At 38.0% G+C, this 18,981-nt stretch overlaps 1 pseudogene; it reads right to left on the reverse strand.

The window, feature by feature from the left end:
• Nucleotides 1-17,463: 17,463 nt before the first annotated feature.
• Nucleotides 17,464-18,616, reverse strand: LOC113834374 (annotated as a pseudogene).
• Between the last annotated feature and the right edge of the window lie 365 nt (nucleotides 18,617-18,981).

Below are 18,981 nucleotides of genomic sequence, written 5' to 3' on the forward strand. Positions count from 1 at the left end.
GTGAGATGGTTAAAAGTTTGTTTTTATTTTTTATGTCTATCTATCATCTATCTATCTACGTATTTGTCTATCTATCTATTTATTTAGTTTTGGAGCTCCAACCATTGAAAAAATCCTCCTCAATCATATCCATGTTAGCTTATAAGGAAAGACTAATTTATTTAAATCAGTACATGGTCCTTGCTTAGAACATGGCTTTTCAGTAGAGATGAATGCAAATTCCCAAGAAACTCCAAATGGGAGGAACTGTGCATAAAAAGGTATCTTCCAATTAATACTGCATTTCCTAATGATGATTGCTTTAAGAGCCTGGAGTCATGTCACCTTCTCCAGAAGTAGAACATTTTATGTCCTAGGAGTTTTAAGGTTCTGTCTTGAGATGACTTACAGAAAGCAAGCCCCTCTCAGGATCTACTCTTGTAATAGCCCCCAAAACATGCAATGTGTGTCTATTTCCTTCCAATTCCCCATGCATCTTCCTGCACACTTTACTTACTGCCTATCTTACCTGAAAATTTCATGAATTTGTCTCAGAATTTCTATTTATAAAATGATAAAGTTGTATCTAAGTTGTAGTAATGGAAAAAAGTCAAGTAATATTTTTAAAATATTAAGTCACTGTGAACCATAAAATGCTGCATAAAATAGGATTAAATTAGGATGATTAAAATAGGAAACATGTTTCCCTCTGTGCTACAGAATTATTATCTCACATGCTTTAAAATAAGAGAAACACTGAGCAGACCCAAAGGATCTATTTAAGTATTAAATATGAATTTTGGGCAAAATGGGACTTCATGACTTCTTCCACATCATAATGTTTAATTAATTTTTGTTTTGTTGCTTATTTTCTCTCTTCCCCTACTTTAACATGATCATAATGAGGGAGTATTTTTTTCTTAGTGCTTTGGTGGTTTGAATTAAAATGGCTCCCAAGGGACCATAGGAAGTTGTACTATTAGGAGGTGTGGCCTTGTTGGAGGAAACATGTCACTGGGATGGGCTTTGAGTTTTCAGATTCTCAGGCCAAGCCCGGTGTTACTCTCTCTTCCTGCTGCCTGTGGATGTGCATGTAGAACTCTCAGGAACCTCTCCAGTACAATGCCTGCCTGCATGCTGCCATGATAAGAATGGACTAAGCCTCTGAACTGTAAGCCAGCTTCAATTAAATATTTTCCTTTATAAGAGTTGTCATGGTCAAGGTGCCTCCTCAAAAACAAACAAACAAACAAACAAACAAACAAACAAAAACCCCAGAAATTCCAACTAAGGCAGTGATATATAATAGAAAGTTTAACCCAATAACCTATACTGTAAATATTTGCTGAATAATCCAAAATGTATTATAATATTCAGTAGTGTTTTTTATTTTAAGTTAACATTCATTTATTGAGTGTGTAAGTGTTTTTGTTTATTCATGTGCATACATACTTAACTGTCAGGGTACACTTGTGAAGGGTAGAAGACTGAAACGGTTCTCATACCATCAACATGATCCCAGGGATCAAATTCAGACTGTCAGGTTTGGAGATAAGCTCCTTCACCTTCCACACCGTGTCTCAGATATTTCAGTAGGCTTTAAAAGGGAAGATATTCATGGGCAAGATAGTAAGAATGTTTAAGGAAAATTTTACAGGCCAGAAGCATGACAACTGTGGAGCACCTGGAGATCACACTTCACATACCATCATGAGATATTCAAGATCAAATATAGTGAATATTTCACATTAGTATGTAATCATTTCACAAAAAGAGAAAATTACAAGTGAGTTTGCATCTTTAATATGAGAGTTATGAGGGTGTTTATACAGATTACTTATATTTTTCGTGTTTAATATCATAATTAAAATTCATGTAATGAGCCTTTGCTATAATAAAAGGAAATTTCACTGTGAAACAAATGACTAGTGACAGAGAGAGAGAGAGAGAGAGAGAGAGAGAGAGAGAGAGAGAGAGAGGGACACACACACACAGAGGACACAGAGATAGAGAGACAGAGAGAGGGAGAGGGAGAGAGAGAGGCTGAGATATTTCAGCTCCCAAAGTCCAAACAAAGAATACAGAAAGTTCAAAATATGCCATGCTGAATTAGAGAAATTACTGAATCCTCACTAAGTAATTAATATTGAATGAAAAGAAAGCTACAAATACATAGATATTCCTTGACTATCATTACAAAGATGAAATGCACTATTGCACTGGAAGATTTTCATTATTGTCTACTCGTTTGTTCTCCTACAGACTAAGAAATAATAGATGGACAAAAATATTATATGATCACAGAAAATAGGATATTAAACTAAAGCTGGATTTTCCTTGAGGTTACTGTAAAACAGAGAACCTACTTTCTTTATGAAAAAAATACTATGTGTAAAATACCACGGAAGTGGACAACAATGAGGAGCTACAAGTGTCAGCTTTTCTCTTTTTATTTAAATTAGAAAGTGTTATTTTACATATCAGTCCCAGTTCTCTCTCCTGCCCATCCTCCCATGCCCCCCTACCAACTCCCCATCCCTTTCTCTTCTGCACCACAGGGAGGGTGAGGCCTTCCATTGGGGATCATCAAGGTCTGACACATCATTTGGGGCAGGACCTAGCTCCCCCCGCTGTGTCTAGGTTGAGAGAGTAACCCTCTATGTGAATGGGCTTCTAAAGTCCATTTACACACTAGGAATAAATATTGTTCCACGACAGAAGCTCCATAGACTTCCCAGGCCTCCTAACTGACACCAATGTTCAGGGGGCCTGGTTAGGTCCTATACTAGTTTCCTACCTGTCAGACTGGGGTCCATTAGCTCCCCCTTGTTCAGGTCAGCTGTTTTCAGCTTTTCTCTTTTAACTCAAGGTTCTGTGACTACCTTTATGTCTACTCACTCCCATTCTCTTATTGTCTTTCAAGGCAACATCTCTTCCCCATTTTTCTCCCTCTGGTCTCCATTTACTCTGGCTCCAGGAAATGAAAGGGAAGAAGCTGTCTTGCAGTGTGTCTGATCTTCATTTTCATACCCCTCTTTCCTTTAAAAAGATTATGCAGAGAAAGCAGAGGTAACAAACCAGGTCTGTGCTGGCAGGTCTGCCTTGCCTGGTGAAGTAAGTGAAAGCTAAAGTGGATGGCTCATTTGGCAATGCCCAAAACAGTTTCAGGTTCAAGAGCTTGCCATCATCATCTGCAGTCCAAATTATTTTCTCTGTATTTCCATTAAAATGATTTATTTTTCTTATTCATTCTAAATAACCAACATACTAGACTAAAAAGACACTCATAAATTAATCACTTTGATCCCATCAATATTGGGAACATGTTGCTGGCCCAACTTTTATAAATAATGCCTCTATTTTGATGTACTAATATTACTTATAAATCCAAATAATCACCATCATGTGGTTATATTTATTGAAGTAGATTATCAAAATGCAAAGCATGGTCTCTCCATTAACTCTTTCACATTAATGAATTGCTATTTAGTAAATTACTATTTCCCAGCACTGAAAGGAAGGGAGCCAGTGGTCTGAATGCTTTTCCAGAGTGCTTATTAATAAACACCCAAGGCATGTATTAAAATTTTAGTATGGAAAGGTCTTTGGGAAAGTCCATACAGAGGGGCCTGAGGTTTTCAGAAATCTGGCTTAACCCTTTCTTGACTGCTGGTAAACGCTATTTCATACTGCTGGTAAATGCTATTTCAGTTTGCCTATCACCTTACTTTGCACGTTGCTACTTAGGATAGTTTTGTGATGGCTGATAGAACTAAAGCTTTCTAGTTACATTATTTTCTGAGAAACATTACATAATCATTTGAAATTTTATTCTAAAATATCCTAAATATCCTACTTTTACTCAAATTTAAGTATATTAGGAACAGCAAAAGATAGGAGGGATTTATTTTTAAAAGTATATGGGATAAAATTTTCTTTTTGAAACTTCTTTTTTTCTCTCCATTTTTATTTAAATTATAAAGAACAGTATTTTACATGTCAATCCCAGTTCCCTCTCCCTCCCCTCCTACCCTGCCCCTCCCAACTAACAACCTACCTATCCCATACACTTACTACTCCCCAGAGAGGGTGAAGCCTTCCATAGGGGGTCTTCAGAGTCTGTCATGTCCTTTGGGATAGGACCTAGGCCCACCCCCTTGTGTCTAGGCTCAAGGAGTATCCCTCTAACTGGAATGGGCTCCCAAAGTCTATTACTATGCTAGGGATAAGTACTGATCTAGTACTAAAGGCCCTGTAGATTTTTGAGGTCTCCTCACTGACACCCATGTTCATGGGGTCTGGATCAGTCCCATGCTAATTTCCCAGTTATCAGTCTGGAAACCAACAGTACCCCTTGTTCAGGTCAGTTGTTTCTGTGGGTTTCACCAGCCTGTTCTTGACCCCTTTGCTCATCACTCCTCTTTCTCTACAAATGGATTCCAGTTCAGTTCAGAGTTTAGCTGTGGGTATCTGCTTCCACTTCCACCAGCTGCTGGGTGAAGGTTATGAGATGGCATATAAGTCAGTCTTCTATCTCATTATCAGGGGAGGGTATTTAAGGTAGCCTCTCCTCTGTTGCTTAGATTGTAAGTTGGTGTCATCGTTGTAGATCTACAGATATTTCCCTAGACCCCGATTTCTCTTTAAACTTATAATGGCTCCCTGTATTATGATATCTCTTATCTTGTTCTCTATTCTTGCCCCAACTCAAACTTCCTGCTCCCTCATGTTCTCCTCATTCCTCCTCTTCTCCCCTTCTCATTCTCCTAGCTTCCTCTTCCCTCCCCTCATGTTCCCAGTGTGCTCAGGAAATCTTGTCCCTTTCCCCTTCTCTGGGGGACCATGTATGTCTCTCTAAGTGTCCTCCTTGTTTCCTAGCTTCTCTGGCAGTATGGATTGTGGGCTGGTAATCCTTTGCTCTATGTCTAAGATCCATTTATGAGTACGTAATACCCTGTTTGTCTTTTTGTGATTGGGTTGCCTTGCTCAGAATGGTTTATTCTAGTTCCATCCATTTGCCTGGGAATTTCAAGATTCCATTGTTTTTTTCCCCCTGCTGAGTAGTACTTCATTGTGTAAATGTACCACATTTTCTCTATCCATTCTTCAGTTGAGGGGCATCTAGGTTGCTTCCAGGTTCTGGCTGTTTCATATAATGCTGCTATGAACATAGATGAACAGATGTCCTTGTTGTATGAATGTACTTATTTTGGGTGTATGCCTAAAAGTAGAATTGCTTGGTCTTGTGGTAGACTGATTCCCATTTTCCTGAGGAATCACCATACTGATTTCCAAAGGGGCTGTACGAGACGGCACTTCCACCAGCAGTGGAGAAATGTTCCCCTTTCTCCACATCATCTCAAGCACAAATTGTCATTGGTGTTTTTGATTTTAGCCATTCTGGATAGTGTAAAATGGTATCTCAGAGTTGTTTTGATTTGCATTTCCCTGCTGGCTAAGGATGTTGAACACTTTATGTGTCTTTCAGCCATTTTATATTCCTCTATTGAGAATTGTCTATTTAGTTCTGTACCCCAGTTTTTAATTGGATTATTTGGTGTTTTGGAGACTAGCTTCTTGATTTCTTTGTAAATTTTGGATATCAGCCCTCTCTTGGATGTGGGGTTGGTGAATATCTTTTCCCATTCTGTGGGCTGCCGTTGTGTCTTGCTGACTGTCTCCTTTGCCTTACAGAATCTTCTCAGTTTCAGGAAGTCCAATTTATTAATTGTTGATCTCAGTGTCTGTGCTAATGGTGTAATGTTCAGGAAGAGGTCTCCTTTACCAATTCATTCAAGGGTATTTTCCACTTTCTCTTTTAATGGGTTCAGTTTGGCTGGATTTATGTTGAGGTCTGTGACTCTTTGACACCCACATTCAGAGGGTTTGGTTCAGTCCAGTGCTGGTTCCCCAGATTTATGACAGGGGTCCTTGCACTCTCACTAGGTCAGGTCAGCTGGTTCTGTCACTTTCTCCAGCACAGTCTTGACTCCTTTGCTCATTTCCCTTCCCTCTCTACATCTGGATTCCAGGAGTATGGTTAAGTGCTTAGCTGTGGGTACCTGATTCTTCTTTCATCAGCTACTGGATGAAATATCTAGGATGGCAATTAAGGTAGTCATCAATCTCACTGTAGGGGAAGGGCATTAAGGGTAGCCTCTCCACTACTGCCTAGATTTTTAGTTGTGGTCATCATTGTGGATCTCTGAACATTTCTCTAGTGAAAGATTTCTCTTTATACCTTTACTGTCTCCTTCTATTAAGGCATCTTTTTTTATTCTCTCCTGTATTCTTCATCTGTCTGTCTTCCTGATCCTTCTTATTCTTACCCCTCCTCTTCTCCCCTTTTCTTTTTCCTACCCCTCTTCCCCCATGCTCAAAATTTTCTCAGGAGTTCTTCTCCCTTTCCCCTTATTTGGTGGACCATGTATTTTTCTCTTACCTTCCTCCTTGTTTCCTAGTTTCTCTGGAGGTGTGGATTACAGGCTGGTAATCCTTTGCTCTAAGTCTAATATCCATACATCAGTGAGTACATATCATGCTTGTCTTTCTGTGATTGGGTTACCTTACTCAGGATAAGAGGAAAGTTCATAGCACTAAGTGCCCACATGAAGGAACTGGAGAAGAGTCGCACTAGAGAATTAACAGTACAACTGAAATGTCTAGAACAAAAAGAAGCAAACACACCCTGTGGTAGTAGACAAAAGAAAATAATCAAATTGAGGGCTGAAATCAATAAAGTAGAAACAAAGAAAACAATACAAAGAATCAATATAAATAAACTGTTGGTTCTTGGAGAAAATAAACAAGATAGACAACCTTTATTCAAACTAACAAAAAGACAGAAAGAAAACATGTAAATTAACAAAATCTGAAAGGAAAAGGAGTGCATAACAATGGACACTGAGGAAATCCAGAGAATCTTCAGGTCATACTTTGAAAACCTGTCATCTAATAAATTTGAAAATTTAAAGGAAGTGTACCATTTTCTGGAGAGATAGCATTTACCAAAATTAAATCTAGAACAGATAAGCAATTAAAATATCACTATAGTCCCTAATGAAATTGAAGCAGACATCAACAGTCTGCCAACACAAAACAACCCAGGGCCAGATATTTACAGTGCAGAATTTTACCAAAATTTCAAAGAAGATTTAATAACAATACTCCTCAAAGTGTTCTACACAATACAAGCAGTAAGGTCATTGACAAACTCTTTTTAAAAGGTTACAACTACATTGGTACCCAAGCCACACAAACACCCAACTAAGAAAGGGAACTATAAACCAATATCACTCATGAACTTTGATGTAAAAATACTAAATAAAATACTGGCAAATCGGATCCAAGAACACATCAAAAAATCATCCACCGTGATCCAGTAGGCTCCATTCCAAGGATGCTGGAATGGTTCATCTTATGAAAATCCATCAATGAAATTACCATATAAACAAACTAAAAAGGAAAAACCACATAATCATCTCACTAGCTGCTGAAAAAGGCTTTGACAAAATCTAGCACCCATGGAAAATGCCCTCAAGAGATCAGGGATGCGGGAACATACCTAAACATAATAAAAGAAATATACTGCAAACAGATGTCTTTTTATAAGTGGATGTATTGCATACTTCTTTATAAAAAATCAGGTAGCTATAGGTTTGTGTATTTATGTTTGGCTCTTTAAATTCAATTCCATTAAAGAATGTGTCTATTTTAATATGAGTACAATGCTAGTGCTATTTATTTTACTATAGCTCTATAGTACAATTTGAGGTCTAGGATGGTGATTCCTCCAGCAGTTGTGCTATTATTCACATTTTTTAGCTGCCCTGGGTTTTTCTGTGTTTCTGAATGCAGATGAAAATGGAGAATAATTGATGGATAATTCAGTTTTTTGATGGCAGTCATGACTAAAGTAAAGATGGAAAAACTTACTGGATTCATTTTGAAACAAACTAGAAATGTCCCACTATTTCCTGGCTTTTCAGATTAAATAAGAAAAGCATAATGTCTGTGTATTTTTGAAGTGAGTGAGATTTTCAAGAAGAAAATTATCTCATTGTTACTAGTTTATTTCTTAGAGTTATTTTCTCTCATCAGCAGACCATTGTCCAGTGAGTAGAATTTTGAACAAGTGAAGCTTCTTGCCTATCCATGTGAATACACCTGTGCTACCTGCCTATTCTTATCTGAAGGAAGGATGGCACAAAATTCAACCAGTTATCAATATTTATTGTCTGCTGTGGTAATTTATCCTTAGAGCACATAAAAGATCTAAGGAAATAAAAGCAAAAGTTTACTGTATAGTTGAAAGACTTAAAAGTATCATCGTTCATAACATACACTTGACAAAAGTAAACAGTGGCTGCCACCAATAGTGTAAACATTGAAGCTGAGTAGTCCTGAATGATAACCCTCCCAGTCTTAGAGGTAGACTTGACATTTCATACATGGAGAGGTTTCAAACTCTGTTCTTTCTCACCTCTAAATAGCATGGGGTTATCTAATGTAAAATTCATAGTATTTGACATAAAATCAAGGTATACCAAGAGTCTAAAGAAATAAAACATACACTATTTTATTTATTAATAAAATAAAATATAATATAATAATATGAAACAAAAAACATTGCTTCAAAGCTGGACAAAGCAAACCAACAGAAGGAAAAGAGCCCCAAGATAAGTCACAAGAGTCAGAGACCCACTCAATCACACATTTAGGAGTACCATAAAATTACAGCAATTACAGGGGTCAGATTCCTGTTGGCCCTGTTCTTGCTGCTTCAGTCTTTATGAGTTTATATGAGCTTGGTTCATAGATTTAGAGGGTCTTGTTCTCCTTATGTATCCTGTCCCCTCTGACTCTTACACTCATTCTGCCTCCTCTTCTATGGGATTTCCAGAGCACTGAGGAGAGAGAATTGTTGGAGACATTCCATTTAGAACCATGTGTTCCAAGATCTCCCTCTCTGTGTAATGTCTGGCTAATGAGTCAATTGGTTCTATTTACTGTGGGAATAAGCCTCTCTGATAATGGCTGATAAAGGTAATGATCTATGAATCTAGCAGAATATCATTATGAGACTTCTATTTTTACTTTATTTAGGCCAATATTATTTTGTTTTATACTAGCTCTCTGCACTATCTAGTTTCTGATTCTAGGGACCTAAGCAGTATGGTGTATGGGTTCTATCATGTGTTTTTGGGCTTTATGTTGATTCAGACATTGATTGGTTACTCCCCCAAACTTTGTGCCACCATTTCCTTAGCATATTTTCAGGCAGAACAGATTGTGTATCAAAGATTTTGCGACTGGGTTGGTGCTTACATTTCTCCTTTGGTAGCCTATGGAGTACCTTCACTACAAAAGATACTAGAATATAGGGGTGAAGGTTCTATGTAGGCAGTATCTCACCCTTTCCTTGTTCAATGAATTGTGTTGGTATTGTTTTCAGCAATTGGGTCTTACTGTCAGCTTGTAGAGAACAACTTATTGTCTTAGCAACAGCATGGGTTGTTGTCAATTTCCTGGGACTCCTTAGGCCAACAACTCAATTGAACGTAACTGAAAATTTCGTTTGCTGACAGAATATGTCCAGTTAGGACTCTATATCCTTCTTAATTTGGAAACTTCAATAGAATTGACTTCATACATTTTAGGAATGGTCCACTGCAGTAGTTTCCTGCCTTATGGCTTTACTGCTGTGAAAAGACACCACGACAATGGCAACTCTTACAAAGGAAAACATTTAATTGGGACTGGCTCACAATTTCATAGATTTAGTCCAGTATCTTCATGGTGGGAAGCATGGTGGCATTCAGTCAGGCATGGTGATGGAGAGGTAGCTAAGAGTTCTTTATATGGATCTACAGGCAACATAAAGAGAATCAGACATACTAGGAATGTCTTTAGCTTCTGCGAAAAGCCCACCTCCAGTGATACATTTACTCCAACAACACTACATCTACCAATAGTGCCATTCCACATGAGCCTATGGAACTATTTTTATTCAAACTACAAAGTTACAGTCCTTAGTCCCCTTAGGTTTATAGTTATATTATCTCATAATGCAAAATGCATTTAATCCAAATTCAAAAGTCCCCATCGACTATCACAGTATTAAAAATGCTAAAAGTCCAAAGTTCAAAGTCTCTTCTAAGACTCATGAAATTTCTTAACTGTAATCCTATGAAAAATCAAAATGAAAAAGCAGAACACAAACTCCCATCATACAGCTTTTCAGGATATACATTAGCTTTATAAAAGGGAGCAAAATGAGCATAGTAAGGAAATACTGGGCCAAAACAAGATTAAAAAAAAAATCAGCAGGGCAAAAATCTCCATGTCTGATGTCAAAATGTGCTTCAGATCTTCAACTCTTTCATCTTTGTTGACAGCAACACATTTCTTTCTCTTGGGCTGGTTAGCAGCTCTCCTTGACAGGTATCTCATGGTTCTGTCATCCCCAATATCTTGGGGTCTCCAAGGTAATGCAGGCTAAACCATTACAGCTTCAAACAATGACCTTTCTAGATGTAGTGACACCCCTGACACCTGCCCAGCCTCAGTGGCTTTCCTTGGTCAAGCAAAGATTCTCCAACCCCTTTCTTCTATTGTTAAGTCTAAAGCCAGAATCACATGACTGACCCTGCCAAGTTCTGCTGCTTGCTAGGGCTGGAACATGACCCTCCTGATCAATTACATCTTCATCAGATTTCTGTTTTTGATGTTTACTTTCACTGCTTAAACTTGCCTGTCCTAGAACTCTCTATTTATATCAGGCTGGCCTTGAGCTCTGGAATTCACTTGTCTCTTCTTTACCAGTGTTGGGATTAAAGGTGTGTGCCACCATGCCTTGCCCAAAGTTTTTCTTTAATTCCTTTTAACAACTTGGAGGCTTAGCTGGGTGGGGTCTGTCACTGAGGTCACTGTTCCCTTTAGTCCATTTAACATCAGCCTTTTCTTCAAACTGTTTATTTCCTTGAACACAGGATTTAGTGTCATTCCACTTCCTCATGCCCCATGTCTCCTTGACATGTACATTTTGTATTTTTTCTTGCTCATCGTGCTCCTTTTCATTAAAGATTTTCATAAGAGTGAGCACTAACAATCACATGGCAGAGTCAGTTCTAGTCTTTTTGAAATCTTCTCCTCTGCCAGTACTGTAAATCTAACTCTTCAATTTAGCCTCAGTTAGACTTTTTTAGACAAGGGCAAAGTACAGTCACATTCTTCTCCAAAATATCACAAGAACAGTCTTTAGGCCATATATTATAATTCTCTTCTGAAACCTCTTGAGTCAAGCCCTGACAATAAAAATTACCCTCAGAATCATACTCTTTCATGTTCCTTCTGGTATGGTTGATTAAGCACTTTTTAAATCATCCCACTGCCTTCCTATCCCAATGTCCTAAGTTCTACATTCCTCCTAATAAAAACATCATCTGGCCTATCATAGCAGTGCTTTAGTGCCTTGTATCAACTTCTGTCTTAGGGTTTTATTGCTGTGAAGAGACACCATGAACATGGCAACTTTTAAAATGGAAAACATTTAATTGGAGCTGCTTTATGTATTTCATAGGGTTAGTCCATTATTGTCATGGCAGAAAGCATGGGGACATGCAAACATGGTGCTAGAGAAGTATCTGAAACTTCTACATTTAGATCTGCAGGCAGTAGCAAGAGACTCACACATACTACGCATGGCTTGAACTTCTGAGACCTCAAAGCCCACACCCAGTGACATACTTTCTCCAACAAGGCCACACCTCTCAGCAGTGCCATTCCTTAAAAGCCTATGGAGCCATTTTTATTCAAACACCCACAGTTTCCACACTACCCCTCAATTTTAGTAGTTTCTCTATACAGTCTCTCCCTCAATTCTATATTCTCTCCTGCTCTTCACCTGTTCCTTCCATTTCTGTTCTCTTACCTCCAGTCCACCTATAAAATCTATTATATTTTCCTCTCCCAAGGAGATCCATGTTTCTGGCCTAGTCCCTTTATACCTAAACTCTCTGGGTCTAAGGATTGTAGTTTAGTTATCATTTATTTGATAGCTAGTATTTATATGTATGAATATATTGCATCTTTATATTTTTGGGACTGGGGCACCTTACTCAGGATGTTTTTTTCTAGTTTCAACTGTTTGCCTGAAAATTGTATGACATCATTATTTAGCTGCTAAGTAACACTCTACTGTGTACATGTACCACAGTTCCTTTACTCATTACTCTGTTGAGGAACATACACATTGTTTCAAGTTTCTGGCTATTATGAATACCACAGCAATGGAGATGGTTGAACAAGTGTCCTTTTGGTATGAAGAAGCATCCTTGTGTATATGCCCAAGAGTGGTATAGCTGGATCATGAGGTAGATTGATTCCCAAATTTCTGAAGAAATAACATATTGATTTTCATGGTCTTTTACTTGCTTTATTAGAGTTACCACAAGTTATTTCATATTTGAGGCTATTATGAAAGTTGTTGTTTCCCTGACTTGTTTTTCAGTCCACTTGTAAGGCTTTATTGTGAGTTCATTTTATATCCAGACACGTTACTGAAAGTATCCATCAGCTGTAGGATTTCCCTAGTAGATTTTTTAGGTTTGCTTATGTATACTATTTTACCATCTGCAAATAATGGTACTTACTCTTACAGTTCTTAGTCACTTGGATTCCTTCAGTTGCTTATTGCTCTAGGTAAGAAGACTTCAAGGACTATATTGAATAGGTATGGCAAGAATTGACAACCTTGTCTTGTTCCCGGTTTTAAGTGGAACTGCTTTAAGTTTCTTCCCATTTAACTTGATGTTAACTATCAGATTGTTATATTCTGCCTTTCTTATATTTATGTCCCTTTTCTCCCTAAACTCTCTTGGACTTTCATTATGAAGGAGTGCTAGATTTTGTCAAATGCCTTTTCTACATTTAATGAGATGATGTGGCTTCTGTCTTTCAGCAGTTTCTTGATATGTTATATTATATTTATTAATTTAAGTACATTGAACCATCCCTGAATCTCTGGGATGAAGTCTATTTGATCATAATAAATGGTCTTTTTGTGTTTTCTTAAATTTAGTTCGAAGCTATTTTGAGTAGTTTCCATCTTTGTTCCTCAGGGAATTTGGTCTGCAATTCCCTTTCTTGTTTGTTTTTTGTGTATTTTACTTATCAGAGTAACTGTAACCTCATAAAATTAACTGGCTAATGTTCCTCCATTTTCCATTTTATTCTATTCTGTCTTATTTTCTAAAGATTTTATTCATGTTGGCAAGATTAATTTAATTACTTTTTTAATTCATGTGTATCTGTGTATGCACTTTTTTATACAAGTACCCTCAGAGGCCAGAAAAGGAGTCAGATCTCCTGGATCTGGAATTAGAGGCAAATATAAACTGACTGACCTGGGTGCTGTGACCCAACTATCAGTCCTCTGAAAGAGCAAGTGCTCTAAACTGCTAAGCAATTTTCATCTCTTCAGCCATGCACTCTGCCACAATTTGGTCCCCCTTTGACCCAACCCCAACCCCAAATCTCAAATCTGAGTCTGTATTGGTGTGGTCCTGTCTCCACATCCTCATCACTGGGATTAAGACTATTCAACTCATCTGGGTTGTGGTGGTGCATGCCTTTAATCCCAGCACTTGGAAGGTAAAGGCACACAGATATCTATGAGTTCAAAGCTGGCCTGGTCTACAGAGATAGTTCCAGTAGAGATGGGGCTATTACATGGAGAATTCGTGTCTTGAAAAACCAAACCAACCAAACAAACAAACAAACAGAAAAACAAAAAAGACTAGGCTGGGGAAACCCACAGAAACAGCTGACCTAAACAAGGGGAAGTTCATGGACCCCATACTGACAGCTTGAAAACCAGAATAGGACTGAACTAGGCCCCCTGAATGTGGGTGTCAGTTAGGAGGCCTGGGCAGTCTATGGTGCCTCTGGTAGTGGTACAGCATTTATCCCTACCTAGTGTAGGATTGGATATTGGGTGCCCATTCCTCATAGAGGGATACTGTCTCAGTGTAGACACATGGGGAAGGGCCTAGGCCCTGCCCCAAATGATGTGACAGACTTTGATGACTCCCCCATGGAAGGCCTCACCCTTTCTATGGAGCAGAAGAGGGATGGGATGGGAGTTGGTGGGGGAGCTTGAGAGGATGGGAGGGAGAGGGAACTGGGATTGATATATAAAATAAGATTGTTTATAATTTAAATTTAAAAATGGAGAAAAACAAGAAAAAAAAGAAAATTAATCCACTCATTTTTCTAGAGATTTGAAGTTGGGTTCTCCTGATTTGCAGAACTGAATCGTTTTCTGGTCTTCTTTAGATTATAATTTTACAAGTTTTTTTTTCAGACAATAAACTTCAAAATTCTCTCCCGATAGTATCATATGCAACTATCAATCTTAGTATGAAAAAATTAAAGTATTTGATAAACAGTTATTTTAACATGGTCTTTGTACTTCATAATTCTCATACAATGAAGCAAAAGTGAGGAGTGGTAAGTTTAGTTATAGTACAGGCAAGACTTCTAAATTTTGCATACTGTTGACACAAGAACAAGAACAAGTCTTTGTTGAGACTTTCCAATGAAACAATATCACATCAGTCACCATTACTGAGTTAAACAGAATTCATTTTCCTTTCTGAGAAATGCAATTCTTCCTACTTCTTTTCTAAGCAAAAATTGTCATGATTTTCAAAGGCATCCTGTCTTAGTCTCAGCAATAGAACATTGACTAAGATACTTGCCTACCACCCATGGTATAGGCATACCTCAGTTATGCAGTGCAAATGTCTCCAATGAATATGTCCCCCAATACAGTTTGGGCTTTGAGGTCTTCTATGCTTAAGCTAGGCAACTCTTATAAAGGAAACTTTTAATTGGGGTGACTTACAGTTTCACAGGTTTAATCCATTTTCTTCATGGTAGTAAGCAGAAAGAAATGGTGCTGTAGAAGGAGCTGAAAGTTCTACACCTTGAAACACAGGCAGCAGAAGCAACTCTGTGCCACTTAGGTCTAGCTTGAGCATGGGCGACCTCAAATCCCACCCCCACAGTGATACAGTTCCTCCAATATGGCCATAACTACTCCAATAAAACAACACCTCCTAAAAGGTCCACTCCATATGGGGACCATTTTCTTTCAAACCACCACAGCAAGGCTGTTTATACAATGTGTGGGTTCACATTATCTTACTGCTAATAATTCTTGGGCACTCTACTTGCTTCATAATGTCATTTTCCAAAGGCAATGTAATATTCCATTTTTATGGGGTCTCTCTTCCCAAGACAGCATTCCATAGCTCATAGTAACAGAGCTATTTTAGGCTCTGTTCCTAGACATGATGGGTACCTACTTTAACTGTGAATAGGAAGTTTAGTGGTCACCCTTGAATGTTCCACGTTGACCTCTGTCTTCAACAAAGAGAGATGGCACAAAGCCTCCCACAAAATATTTTTCTATAAAATCTAATCCCCATCTTTCCTGCACATAGGCATACAGCAGGTATAGGACCATCATGGAAATATGATGTAGCACCCAAATTCCCAAGAAGAGAGAGTGAGAAGTATAGAATCCATACCAGGGAGGCAGCTAGGAAACAGCCTCATGAGGCAGCATCAGGATCACATGGTCCACTTCATCACTGGGCTTACAAAACATCAAATAACACAAGTAGATTAAAAAATAGAAATGTTAAGATTTCTGTAACATAGCAATACAGGGGCTATGGAAATGATTTAATTGGTAAAGTGCTTGTTGTCCAAGTGTGAGGGCCTGAGTCTGGATCACAAGCACCCATGTTAGAGCAGGGTATGATGGCATGCACTTGTTACACTAGTGATGAAAGGGAGCAGATACAGGAAGATCCTGGGGACTCATTGAAGCAGCAAAATCCAAGTTCAATGAGAGATACTTTCAAAAAATAAGGTGCAGGGTGATAAAGGAGGTCACAATTCTCTATTGAACACAAACTATGCCCTACATGTGAACTACCATATACACACACACTATACACACACACGCACACAAACAGACATGCACGCACACACACATTAAAAAGATAAAATAGTGGAGTATGGTGATGCAAGATTGTAATCCCTGTTCTCCTGTGGCAAAATTTAAAGGCCTGCCTGGGCTACCTAGTGAGACCATGTCTTTAAACAGAAAACCTGTTTATAAATGGAAATGACAGCACGTTGATCTCCAAGCAAGACTATTTCTCAGGACTGGAGTGTGCCAAGAAATTAGTCTGGGTGACAGGGACACAATACAGCCAGGCCTTCAGAATTCTTTTAGCTTTAAATGAACTGGCTTTAAATGAAACCTTTAGTCTTTTAAAAATTGTATCTCATGTGTTTTGTTAGCTATTTTTTTTTTTTTTTACTAAATCACCATGTTGTTTTGACATTTAGAAGACATTAACACTTTCAAGTGGCTTTGATGAGATGGGTCTGCTGACTTTCGTTACTTCATCATATCATAGTATTATGGTAAAGACATGTATTTTACTTTCATGCATTTCTTAGTGATCCCATTATTATACTGTAATTATTCCTTCAAGACAGAAACCAAGTTCCACAACTCAGTAAGGGACTACTTTACTTCATCTAGAACAATGAATTTTCAGCATATGACTGTCAACTGTGAACTGAATACTCCTCAAGGGGCCCACTATAGCATCTGTAGTCCCATTTTTAAATTTTGTTTAGGAAAGTCAGTCTCTCCCTCCAGTCCCCCCCTCAACACACATACTTCTTTAACTTTAGTTCTTGTCAACATGAATCTTGCTTGCTGTAGTGTCTCTATCTTCACAAATGGCTAAATGTATTATATAATTATACAATTGTACTGGGTTCAAATTGTTCTGATTTTATGGAAAACATCTACTTTTAAATAGATGAATTAAAACTGTAAAAATTTTAAGAGAGATTTAATTATTTGAAACTTGATCATGAATGCTAAAATTTTTAAATAGTACCAAATAAGTATAGTCATTTTTATTGAACATTGTGCTGTATCTGTCTGACATCATTTGCAGCTTACCCCATTAGATGCTTACAATTCATCTTGCAGCATTGAAAAGTATTACTGTTTTAATTTCATTGAAAAGGAAACTGAGACACAGCAGAGCTAAACAATCTGCTTGAAAAAATAAGGGAGGTGCAGTTTCTTCAATACTCAATTTGTTTTCATCTATCCTGCTAGGTTTTTGGTACCAAATGTCCTGCATTTGAAAAAATATTATGAATTCTACTGATGTTGGTTATATATTTGTGTGTTTGAAGTTTTGATACATTGTGTTTCTGTGAGATGGAAAAAAGTTATAGAAACAGGGTTTGGATAGAGGAAGTTCTTTCACACACAGCCTCTGGTTTTCAGTTTTATGTCATTTATTGGAGAATATTGATGAATTTGGCATGTGGGTTGATGACATGGCTTTCAAGAAAACCTACTCTAGAATTTTTTTGCTACTTTTGGATTGCATCATAAAAGTATCTATGAAAAAAAATCTCCACACCAGTGTTATTTGGATACAGCTGTGCTAACAACTAAAATCTACTGTATCTTTCATCATCCATTGAGTATGCATGAATCTTAACGATGTGAGTTGGACCTGCTAAATTGGGTAAGCTAAATTCAATCTTTCTATCCAATTTCTAAGGGCTTATTCAGTGCTGGATCCAAAGTACCTCGCTGGCTAGTGAAAGTCTGGTCCCTTATGTCGCCTCATTATCAAAACCATCCCGCTAATTGATCAGTTCCAACATTGTTCTCTATACTTTATTGCCACCATCAGCACAATCATCAAGAGGGATGCCACATCCCTCCAGTGGCATCAATTTCACAAAAAACAGGGTTATTTTGTGGTTGTTGTTGTTTTGTGGCCATTTCAAAAAGCTCAAGAGCATTTGAGCCCCCTCACTGATATAATTCAGTATGAGTTCAGAGGAAGAAACTCTAGTGAAGAAAGCATCAGTCCTAATAGCAATTGAACTAGCACAAAATGTCTTACCTATGCCTGGAGTGATCAAAAAGTTAACAAACCTCTCTAGATGTAGTAGAGGTATTTCATCTACTCCTTCCAATTTCTCAGTCTGTTCCTTACAGCTTCCTTACAGCTGTGTGAGACATCAGGGTTTCCCTCCACCTGCATTGTAGTAATGGTTGGATAAATCTCAGGAGGTAGGAGAATGTGTATTTAGTATTTATTTATGTGCAAACCAACTCTTATCCCTTATTCAGTGATCAGTAGCTGTCACCCATTCACCAATGCCCACCAAACTTGGCAAACTGCTTCGCATTGATACAGTGTTTTGGGTCCTCTGAATCAGTCTTGAGTATCTTCATATGCTTCACAACTTTCACAGCCTGTTCACTCCAAAGTGTTCATTTATCTGCAGCCAAATCTCAGAGGCCTGGAGGTGCTAGGCCAGCATCAGACTCCATTATCAGCGAGCTAAGCTGTTGAGTGCTATCCTTAACCTGTTTCATTTGCCTAGAGTAAATACTCTGACCTTAAATTTTCAACAAGTCAATAGCATCCTCATCTAGAGCTCAGATGGCCTTAAGGTCCTTCTCATCCTTGGTTTTCTTCTAGTTGGCACCTAGGTAATCTGCCATTTTAGGAGCACAAGTGCCTCGGTGCCTCAGTGCCTCAGTTTTTACACAGCCCTTTCCTTGATTCCAGTGTCAGTGGTTTATTTAATACTATTTTAAAGAAAGATGATTTTCACAGATGATTGGGTAATACAAGGCTCATTTCATTGTGTACTTGGATGTGTTTGTCTATAAATTTAGTCGTCAAAATATAATGTAGCTTTAAATCATACACAAAGTTAAAGAAGCATCTAAAAGACTATTCCATCTGAAAAAGATAATCTTTGTACATGTTTTAGGAATAACGACATTAGACATTTGGCCGTAATTCTCTTCATAAGCATTTATGAAGCCTCCCTTGCTGATGGATAAGAAGCACTGATTCTAAA

The sequence above is a fragment of the Cricetulus griseus genome, chromosome 2, assembly GCF_003668045.3.
Source record: "Cricetulus griseus strain 17A/GY chromosome 2, alternate assembly CriGri-PICRH-1.0, whole genome shotgun sequence".
Lineage (NCBI taxonomy): Eukaryota > Metazoa > Chordata > Mammalia > Rodentia > Cricetidae > Cricetulus > Cricetulus griseus.